Source organism: Asterias rubens, chromosome 11 (genome assembly GCF_902459465.1).
Source record: "Asterias rubens chromosome 11, eAstRub1.3, whole genome shotgun sequence".
Lineage (NCBI taxonomy): Eukaryota > Metazoa > Echinodermata > Asteroidea > Forcipulatida > Asteriidae > Asterias > Asterias rubens.
Genome location: NC_047072.1, coordinates 10,605,370 through 10,612,619, shown reverse-complemented (window position 1 = coordinate 10,612,619; position 7,250 = coordinate 10,605,370). Strand labels below are relative to the sequence as shown.

Here is a 7,250-nt window from a genome sequence, read left to right as displayed (position 1 = left end):
GGTAAAAACAGGATTAGCCTACCAACCAAAATGCCACGGGAATCTAAGCAAACAATATTGCAATAAAAACAATACAAGCAATATGAAACAAATTGCAATTGTCGGTGTTAAATCCTGTTTTGATATCAAAAGGAATACATGTCATGCTAAGCAATTTTTTTTTACATGGGGATGGACATAGGAATTTTAAAACAGAACTTGTATTATGCATGAAAGTTTTTTTTTAATTACCAGGTCTCAGAGGTTAGTATATTTACAATAAAGCTACAAAAAGGTGCAACATTATTTGGCAAAGACAAGACGCGGCGCCAAAACAAAAGAAAACAAATCGTAGCATAAAACAAATTATTTGTTTTATTCAATGTAACAAAACAAACCTGCAAAAAATAATACAAATGTCAGTCCCACCGTCGACTAGCTTGCCGTGATCATCTCGTGATTACCCAAGTCGCATTAACCTCGGTTCGAATCCTGGTCACGGCACAAATTGAGTTATTGTTTTTGTAAATTTACATTGTAGACATCATTTTTGTTCAACTAAACAAACTAAACCTGCAAAACGAAGACCAACCGTACGGTCAAGTTGTTTGCCGTGATCGTCTAGTGGTTTGGACATTGCGTTGTGGTCGCAATAACCCAGGTTCGAATCCTGGTCACGGCACACACTTTATTTTACTTTCCCTTTTTTAATATTAAATCTGTTTTCATTTTAACAAACTAAACCTACAAAAAGAAGTTAATGTCAGCCGTACGGTCAAGTAGCTTGCCGTGATCGTCTAGTGGTTAGGACATTGCGTTGTGGTCGCAATAACCCAGGTTCGAATCCTGGTCACGGCACTATCTTGATTTTACTTTCCTTCTTTTAATATAACATATTTATTCGTTTTAACAAACTAAACCCTTTAAAAAGTAGACAATGTCAGCCGTACGGTCAAGTAGTTTGCCGTGATCGTCTAGTGGTTAGGACATTGCGTTGTGGTCGCAATAACCCGGTTTCGAATCCTGGTCACGGCACAAACTTTATTTTACTTTCCTTTTTTTTAAATATTCGTTTTAACAAACTAAACCCTTTAAAAAGTAGACAATGTCAGCCGTACAGTCAAGTAGTTTGCCGTGATCGTCTAGTGGTTAGGACATTGCGTTGTGGTCGCAATAACCCAGGTTCGAATCCTGTTCACGGCACTAACTTTATTTTACTTTCCTTTTTTTTAATATAACATATTTATTCGTTTTAACAAACTAAACCCTTTAAAAAGTAGACAATGTCAGCCGTACGGTCAAGTAGTTTGCCGTGATCGTCTAGTGGTTAGGACATTGCGTTGTGGTCGCAATAACCCAGTTTCGAATCCTGGTCACGGCACAAACTTTATTTTACTTTCCTTTTTTTTAATATTCGTTTTAACAAACTAAACCCTTTAAAAAGTAGACAATGTCAGCCGTACGGTCAAGTAGTTTGCCGTGATCGTCTAGTGGTTAGGACATTGCGTTGTGGTTGCAATAACCTAGGTTCGAATCCTGGTCACGGCACAAACTTGACTTTACTTTCCCTTTTTTTAATATAACATCTTTATTCATATTAACAAACTAAACGCTAAAAAAGTAGACAATGTCAGCCGTACGGTCAAGTTGCTTGCCGTGATCGTCTAGTGGTTAGGACATTGCGTTGTGGTCGCAATAACCCAGGTTCGAATCCTGGTCACGGCACAAACTTTATTTTAATTTCCCTTTTTTTAATATAACATATTTATTCGTTTTAACAAACTAAACCCTTTAAAAAGTAGACAGTGTCAGCCGTACGGTCAAGTAGTTTGCCGTGATCGTCAAGTGGTTAGGACATTGCGTTGTGGTTGCAATAACCTAGGTTCGAATCCTGGTCACGGCACAAACTTGACTTTACTTTCCCTTTTTTTAATATAACATCTTTATTCATATTAACAAACTAAACCCTTTAAAAAGTAGACAATGTCAGCCGTACGGTCAAGTTGCTTGCCGTGATCGTCTAGTGGTTAGGACATTGCGTTGTGGTCGCAATAACCCAGGTTCGAATCCTGGTCACGGCACAAACTTTATTTTAATTTCCCTTTTTTTAATATAACATATTTATTCGTTTTAACAAACTAAACCCTTTAAAAAGTAGACAGTGTCAGCCGTACGGTCAAGTAGTTTGCCGTGATCGTCAAGTGGTTAGGACATTGCGTTGTGGTCGCAATAACCCAGGTTCGAATCCTGGTCACGGCACAAACTTTATTTTACTTTCCATTTTTTTAATATAACATCTTTATTCATATTAACAAACTAAACGCTAAAAAAGTAGACAATGTCAGCTGTACGGTCAAGTTGCTTGCCGTGATCGTCTAGTGGTTAGGACATTGCGTTGTGGTCGCAATAACCCAGGTTCGAATCCTGGTCACGGCACAAACTTTATTTTAATTTCCCTTTTTGAATATAAATTCTGTTTTCAATTAAATAAACTAAACCTACAAAAAGTACACCAATGTCAGCCGTACGGTCAAGTAGTTTGCCGTGATCGTCTAGTGGTTAGGACATTGCGTTGTGGTCGCAATAACCCAGGTTCGAATCCTGGTCACGGCACAAACTTGATTTTACTTTCCTTCTTTTAATATAACATATTTATTCGTTTTAACAAACTAAACCCTTTAAAAAGTAGACAGTGTCAGCCGTACGGTCAAGTAGTTTGCCGTGATCGTCTAGTGGTTAGGACATTGCGTTGTGGTCGCAATAACCCAGGTTCGAATCCTGGTCACGGCACAAACTTTATTTTACTTTCCCTTTTTTTAATATAACATCTTTATTTATATTAACAAACTAAACGCTAAAAAAAGTAGACAATGTCAGCTGTACGGTCAATTTGCTTGCCGTGATCGTCTAGTGGTTAGGACATTGCGTTGTGGTCGCAATAACCCAGGTTCGAATCCTGGTCACGGCACAAACTTTATTTTAATTTCCCTTTTTTGAATATAAATTCTGTTTTCAATTAAATAAACTAAACCTACAAAAAGTACACCAATGTCAGCCGTTCGGTCAAGTAGTTTGTCATGATCGTCTAGTGGTTAGGACATTGCGTTGTGGTCGCAATAACCCAGGTTCGAATCCTGGTCACGGCACAAACTTTATTTTACTTTCCCTTTTTTTAATATAACATATTTATTCGTTTTAACAAACTAAACCCTTTAAAAAGTAGACAGTGTCAGCCGTACGGTCAAGTAGTTTGCCGTGATCGTCTAGTGGTTAGGACATTGCGTTGTGGTCGCAATAACCCAGGTTCGAATCCTGGTCACGGCACAAACTTTATTTTACTTTCCCTTTTTTTAATATAACATATTTATTCGTTTTAACAAACTAAACGCTAAAAAAGTAGACAATGTCAGCTGTACGGTCAAGTTGCTTGCCGTGATCGTCTAGTGGTTAGGACATTGCGTTGTGGTCGCAATAACCCAGGTTCGAATCCTGGTCATGGCACAAACTTTATTTTAATTTCCCTTCTTTTAATATAACATATTTATTCGTTTTAACAAACTAAACCCTTTAAAAAGTAGACAGTGACAGCCGTACGGTCAAGTAGTTTGCCGTGATCGTCTAGTGGTTAGGACATTGCGTTGTGGTCGCAATAACCCAGGTTCGAATCCTGGTCACGGCACAAACTTTATTTTACTTTCCCTTTTTTTAATATAACATCTTTATTCATATTAACAAACTAAACGCTATAAAAGTAGACAGTGTCGACAGCCGTACGGTCAAGTTGCTTGCCGTGATCGTCTAGTGGTTAGGACATTGCGTTGTGGTCGCAATAACCCAGGTTCGAATCCTGGTCACGGCACAAACTTTATTTTAATTTCCCTTTTTTGAATATAAATTCTGTTTTCAATTAAATAAACTAAACCTACAAAAGTACACCAATGTCAGCCGTTCGGTCAAGTAGTTTGCCGTGATCGTCTAGTGGTTAGGACATTGCGTTGTGGTCGCAATAACCCAGGTTCGAATCCTGGTCATGGCACACACTTTATTTTAATTTCCCTTTTTTGAATATAAATTCCGTTTTCAATTAAATAAACTAAACCTACAAAAAGTACACCAATGCCAGCCGTACGGTCAAGTAGTTTGCCGTGATCGTCTAGTGGTTAGGACATTGCGTTGTGGTCGCAATAACCCAGAGTCGAATCCTGGTCACGGCACAAACTTTATTTTACTTTCCCTTTTTTAATACACAATCTTTATTCAATTTAACAAACTAAACCTACAAAAAGAAGACAATGTCAGCCGTGCGGTCAAGTTGCTTACCGTGATCGTGGTCGCAATAAGCTTTTATGCTTACAATTATTTTGAGTAAGTACCAATCGTACTAGCTCAGTCCACCAGTGTGATATCATACACTTCAGAAAATTAATCTGTCCTATCCACGGGTTTAAAGAAACGTTTGCATTTATACGTAAAAACAAACCTACGAATCGTTAATGACCACACTCTATGTCAACAAGCATCGCATTGTGAGTTTAAATAATTCTTATTTTAAATAATATTCGTTTATAGAGCAACATTACATAATTTAGGATTCGAACTGCTCACCGGGCAATCTCGATCTTCTAGTTGGTAAGACACTGCTCTATACTTGAAAAGGTCGTGGGTTGGAATCCCAATCGAGTAATATGCCTGTATTTTTTCACAGAACGCGGGAAAGCACTGAGTATTTAGTGCTAACACATTTAACCATTTAGCCACTGTACCTCCCAGCCGCCTCTATGTGGTACGAGTAAACCTCGCTAGCTTGTGTTTGTAGAAAAAAAGGAATATTAAAAGAAAACTCGATAGTCATTAGTAGGTCTACGCATTTGTAATATATCTAGTTGTTATAGATCGTTATTAATTCTCCCTTCACAGTTGACTTGTCGAAGCTAATGATGATAAAAGCCTTGAAAAAAGATAAAAGCCTTGAAAAGCTATTGTGTTCATTTTATCCGTGCACAAACATATTCGCCGTAAAAATTACCGTAGCCGTTTAACGAGAGGCATTTATTGTTCCCATGAGAACTTGTACTTTTATACAAATATTACCGAAAGGGTAAAAAATTGTGCATACACATTAAGCCATGGCTATCTTTTAAAATTTGAACTACGATTCCAGTAATTTACTGCAAGAGTCTTGAGAAACTGGATTTCAGCAAACTCGGGCGGTGCAGGGACTAAAGGGTTAAAGACACCGGACACTATTGGTATTGGACTTGTCTTCACCTTCAACATAAGCATAAAATAACAAACCTAGTGAAAATTTGAGCTCAATTGGTCGTCGAAGTTGCGAGATAATAGTGAAAACTACGTTACTTCAGAGGGAGCCGTTTCTCACAATGTTTGATACTATCAACAGCTCCCCATTACTCGTTACCAAGTAAGGTTTTATGCTAATAACTATTTTGACTAATTACCAATAGTGTACACTGCCTTTAACTGTGTGCATGTATAGAATTAAAAATAAAATTAACTCTACTCTGTTTGATTTTGTAGTTCGTAACTCTTTGTTTCGCAATTTTGTTTTTGTATTGGATTTATTTTTGTAAGCCAGAATGAATGAATTAATTGAATAATAACGCCATGAAGTGCTTAGGCAGCTTGACTAAGTATTCCTTATCCTTTATAGGAAGGTATAATAATAGTGAGTTATGCCTATGTAATGGCAGTAGACTACAGTCTTCTGTTTTCCTTCATAAAGCAAACGAGATGAAATTTGTGGATAAACCAGGATTTCTGAAGATGTTTCCCCGAGGTAATTGGCGCCAGCTACTTTATTTATTTAAAAAATAAGCTACCAAAGGCTAAAACAGAAAATTCATTATTTTTGTTTTATTTCGAAAAGGCCACTTAACGGCAGAGCAGAAATGAGGCTTTGTATGCATGGTTGAATTGCCAGAGTCTTTTTTGTTTAGCTACTTATTAAATCATTAATTATTTTATGACAGGTCAGCTATGCATTGTCAATACCTTAATTGGTCGATCACTGCCATCTCCTCATGATTATTAATGATGTATAGACCTGCACAAGTCGCCTATCCGCATAGCGCCAGTGGTTGCGAATACATCGTACAATATCACGTGGTAACGATTACACACAATCTCATGTTTATTCATAATCACTGACAGCAGATCAACTCGTAAGCGCAGAGGTAAACTCTCACACATTCTGTGCTTCATGATTATTCATCAGCGAAAGTGTCAATCTCTCTCATTGGTCGGGACGCAGCGGTAACCACCTCACATGACCGAGTGGCTCTCTTTGATTGGTCTCGAAGTGTGACGGTATCACTTCAAGGCCCCCAATCACACACCGAGCCTATATAGAACCAACAGACAGTCAATATCAATGTCACTCACTGAATATCACTCTATCGCATTACATTCCACCTCCCGATCTCAAACAGCGGACAACGCAGCTAAACGATTCTTGAAGCTTCCAAACTACGTCACAGCCACTGAGGAGTAGACATTTTGCATCGCAAAAAAAGGTAAGGCCAGCATTTTTTTCTTTTAAATAGTCAGTTTTGAAATGGACAAAAAACAACAAAGAGAGAGGGCTGTAAATCGAGTTTGCATCACCCCTTTGAAGCAATATCAGACACCGTCCTTGTCTAACGTGTCCGCCTTTTGGCAAAGCAATAATAGATAATCCCAATAAAGGGAGCACTGACCATTACCCTCCCAACCTCGGTTTGAGCTGTTCCTTGCTCTGTGGTTTGAGAGAAAAGTTATAATTCGGTTTGGAATATTTATTCTTTCCATTGCATTTGCTTATTGTTTTGTTAGTGTGCAAATGATCTGTGATATAGTGTTGATGTAGTAAACAAACTGAGCGAGATACAATAAAGTTTTCTGAGAGGAGAAGAGTGCTTGCAAAAAAAAAACATTAATTAATTGACAAGAAAATAATTTATTTGCTTGAGTTGAGTGGTACCAAAAAGCTTTCACATTTTCAAGGCCAAAATGTGTAACAAGATTTCAAGCCGTGTACACTAACTTTATTGTCAACATCGAAATATATGGTCAACGTTGTTTTCAATTTGCTGCACCTCATTTCGAAAAAAATCTCCCTCTACACATCGAACAAGCTTGAACTATCTCAAGTTTCAAGACTCTTCTCAAAACATTTCTGTTCAATTCATCGTACACATAATCTTGTGTTCCTCTAGGCGCCTACAAAGACTTTCTTTTGGAGGTGTTAGACTCTATAGAAATGCAGTTGTTAT

The 7,250-nt window shown here is 37.7% G+C and overlaps 1 protein-coding gene and 20 non-coding genes across 22 annotated transcripts in view; all 21 read left to right on the top strand.

The window, feature by feature from the left end:
* Positions 1–589: 589 nt before the first annotated feature.
* Positions 590–661, top strand: Trnah-gug. Its single transcript has one exon. It is a non-coding gene; the product is annotated as a tRNA-His (tRNA).
* A 104-nt stretch (positions 662–765) lies between these two features.
* On the top strand, positions 766–837 carry Trnah-gug. Its single transcript has one exon. It is a non-coding gene; the product is annotated as a tRNA-His (tRNA).
* Positions 838–942: 105 nt separating this feature from the next.
* On the top strand, positions 943–1,014 carry Trnah-gug. Its single transcript has one exon. It is a non-coding gene; the product is annotated as a tRNA-His (tRNA).
* Positions 1,015–1,110: 96 nt separating this feature from the next.
* Positions 1,111–1,182, top strand: Trnah-gug. Its single transcript has one exon. It is a non-coding gene; the product is annotated as a tRNA-His (tRNA).
* Positions 1,183–1,288: 106 nt separating this feature from the next.
* Trnah-gug lies at positions 1,289–1,360 on the top strand. Its single transcript has one exon. It is a non-coding gene; the product is annotated as a tRNA-His (tRNA).
* Positions 1,361–1,455: 95 nt separating this feature from the next.
* On the top strand, positions 1,456–1,527 carry Trnah-gug. Its single transcript has one exon. It is a non-coding gene; the product is annotated as a tRNA-His (tRNA).
* Positions 1,528–1,632: 105 nt separating this feature from the next.
* On the top strand, positions 1,633–1,704 carry Trnah-gug. Its single transcript has one exon. It is a non-coding gene; the product is annotated as a tRNA-His (tRNA).
* Positions 1,705–1,810: 106 nt separating this feature from the next.
* Trnah-gug lies at positions 1,811–1,882 on the top strand. Its single transcript has one exon. It is a non-coding gene; the product is annotated as a tRNA-His (tRNA).
* A 106-nt stretch (positions 1,883–1,988) lies between these two features.
* Trnah-gug lies at positions 1,989–2,060 on the top strand. Its single transcript has one exon. It is a non-coding gene; the product is annotated as a tRNA-His (tRNA).
* Positions 2,061–2,166: 106 nt separating this feature from the next.
* Positions 2,167–2,238, top strand: Trnah-gug. Its single transcript has one exon. It is a non-coding gene; the product is annotated as a tRNA-His (tRNA).
* A 105-nt stretch (positions 2,239–2,343) lies between these two features.
* On the top strand, positions 2,344–2,415 carry Trnah-gug. Its single transcript has one exon. It is a non-coding gene; the product is annotated as a tRNA-His (tRNA).
* Positions 2,416–2,520: 105 nt separating this feature from the next.
* On the top strand, positions 2,521–2,592 carry Trnah-gug. The gene has a single exon. It is a non-coding gene; the product is annotated as a tRNA-His (tRNA).
* Positions 2,593–2,697: 105 nt separating this feature from the next.
* Positions 2,698–2,769, top strand: Trnah-gug. The gene has a single exon. It is a non-coding gene; the product is annotated as a tRNA-His (tRNA).
* A 106-nt stretch (positions 2,770–2,875) lies between these two features.
* On the top strand, positions 2,876–2,947 carry Trnah-gug. The gene has a single exon. It is a non-coding gene; the product is annotated as a tRNA-His (tRNA).
* A 106-nt stretch (positions 2,948–3,053) lies between these two features.
* Trnah-gug lies at positions 3,054–3,125 on the top strand. Its single transcript has one exon. It is a non-coding gene; the product is annotated as a tRNA-His (tRNA).
* A 106-nt stretch (positions 3,126–3,231) lies between these two features.
* Trnah-gug lies at positions 3,232–3,303 on the top strand. The gene has a single exon. It is a non-coding gene; the product is annotated as a tRNA-His (tRNA).
* Positions 3,304–3,408: 105 nt separating this feature from the next.
* On the top strand, positions 3,409–3,480 carry Trnah-gug. The gene has a single exon. It is a non-coding gene; the product is annotated as a tRNA-His (tRNA).
* A 106-nt stretch (positions 3,481–3,586) lies between these two features.
* Trnah-gug lies at positions 3,587–3,658 on the top strand. Its single transcript has one exon. It is a non-coding gene; the product is annotated as a tRNA-His (tRNA).
* A 108-nt stretch (positions 3,659–3,766) lies between these two features.
* Trnah-gug lies at positions 3,767–3,838 on the top strand. The gene has a single exon. It is a non-coding gene; the product is annotated as a tRNA-His (tRNA).
* A 105-nt stretch (positions 3,839–3,943) lies between these two features.
* On the top strand, positions 3,944–4,015 carry Trnah-gug. Its single transcript has one exon. It is a non-coding gene; the product is annotated as a tRNA-His (tRNA).
* Positions 4,016–6,359: 2,344 nt separating this feature from the next.
* The window catches only part of LOC117296838, a 33,615-nt gene continuing 32,724 nt past the window's right edge, over positions 6,360–7,250 (top strand). Inside the window, exon 1 of one of the 2 annotated variants that reach the window (XM_033779915.1) lies at positions 6,360–6,512. The gene's annotated coding sequence lies outside the window, so the exon portion shown is untranslated. The remainder of the gene's footprint in view (positions 6,513–7,250) is intronic. The other variant, XR_004519800.1, reaches the window with a different exon arrangement.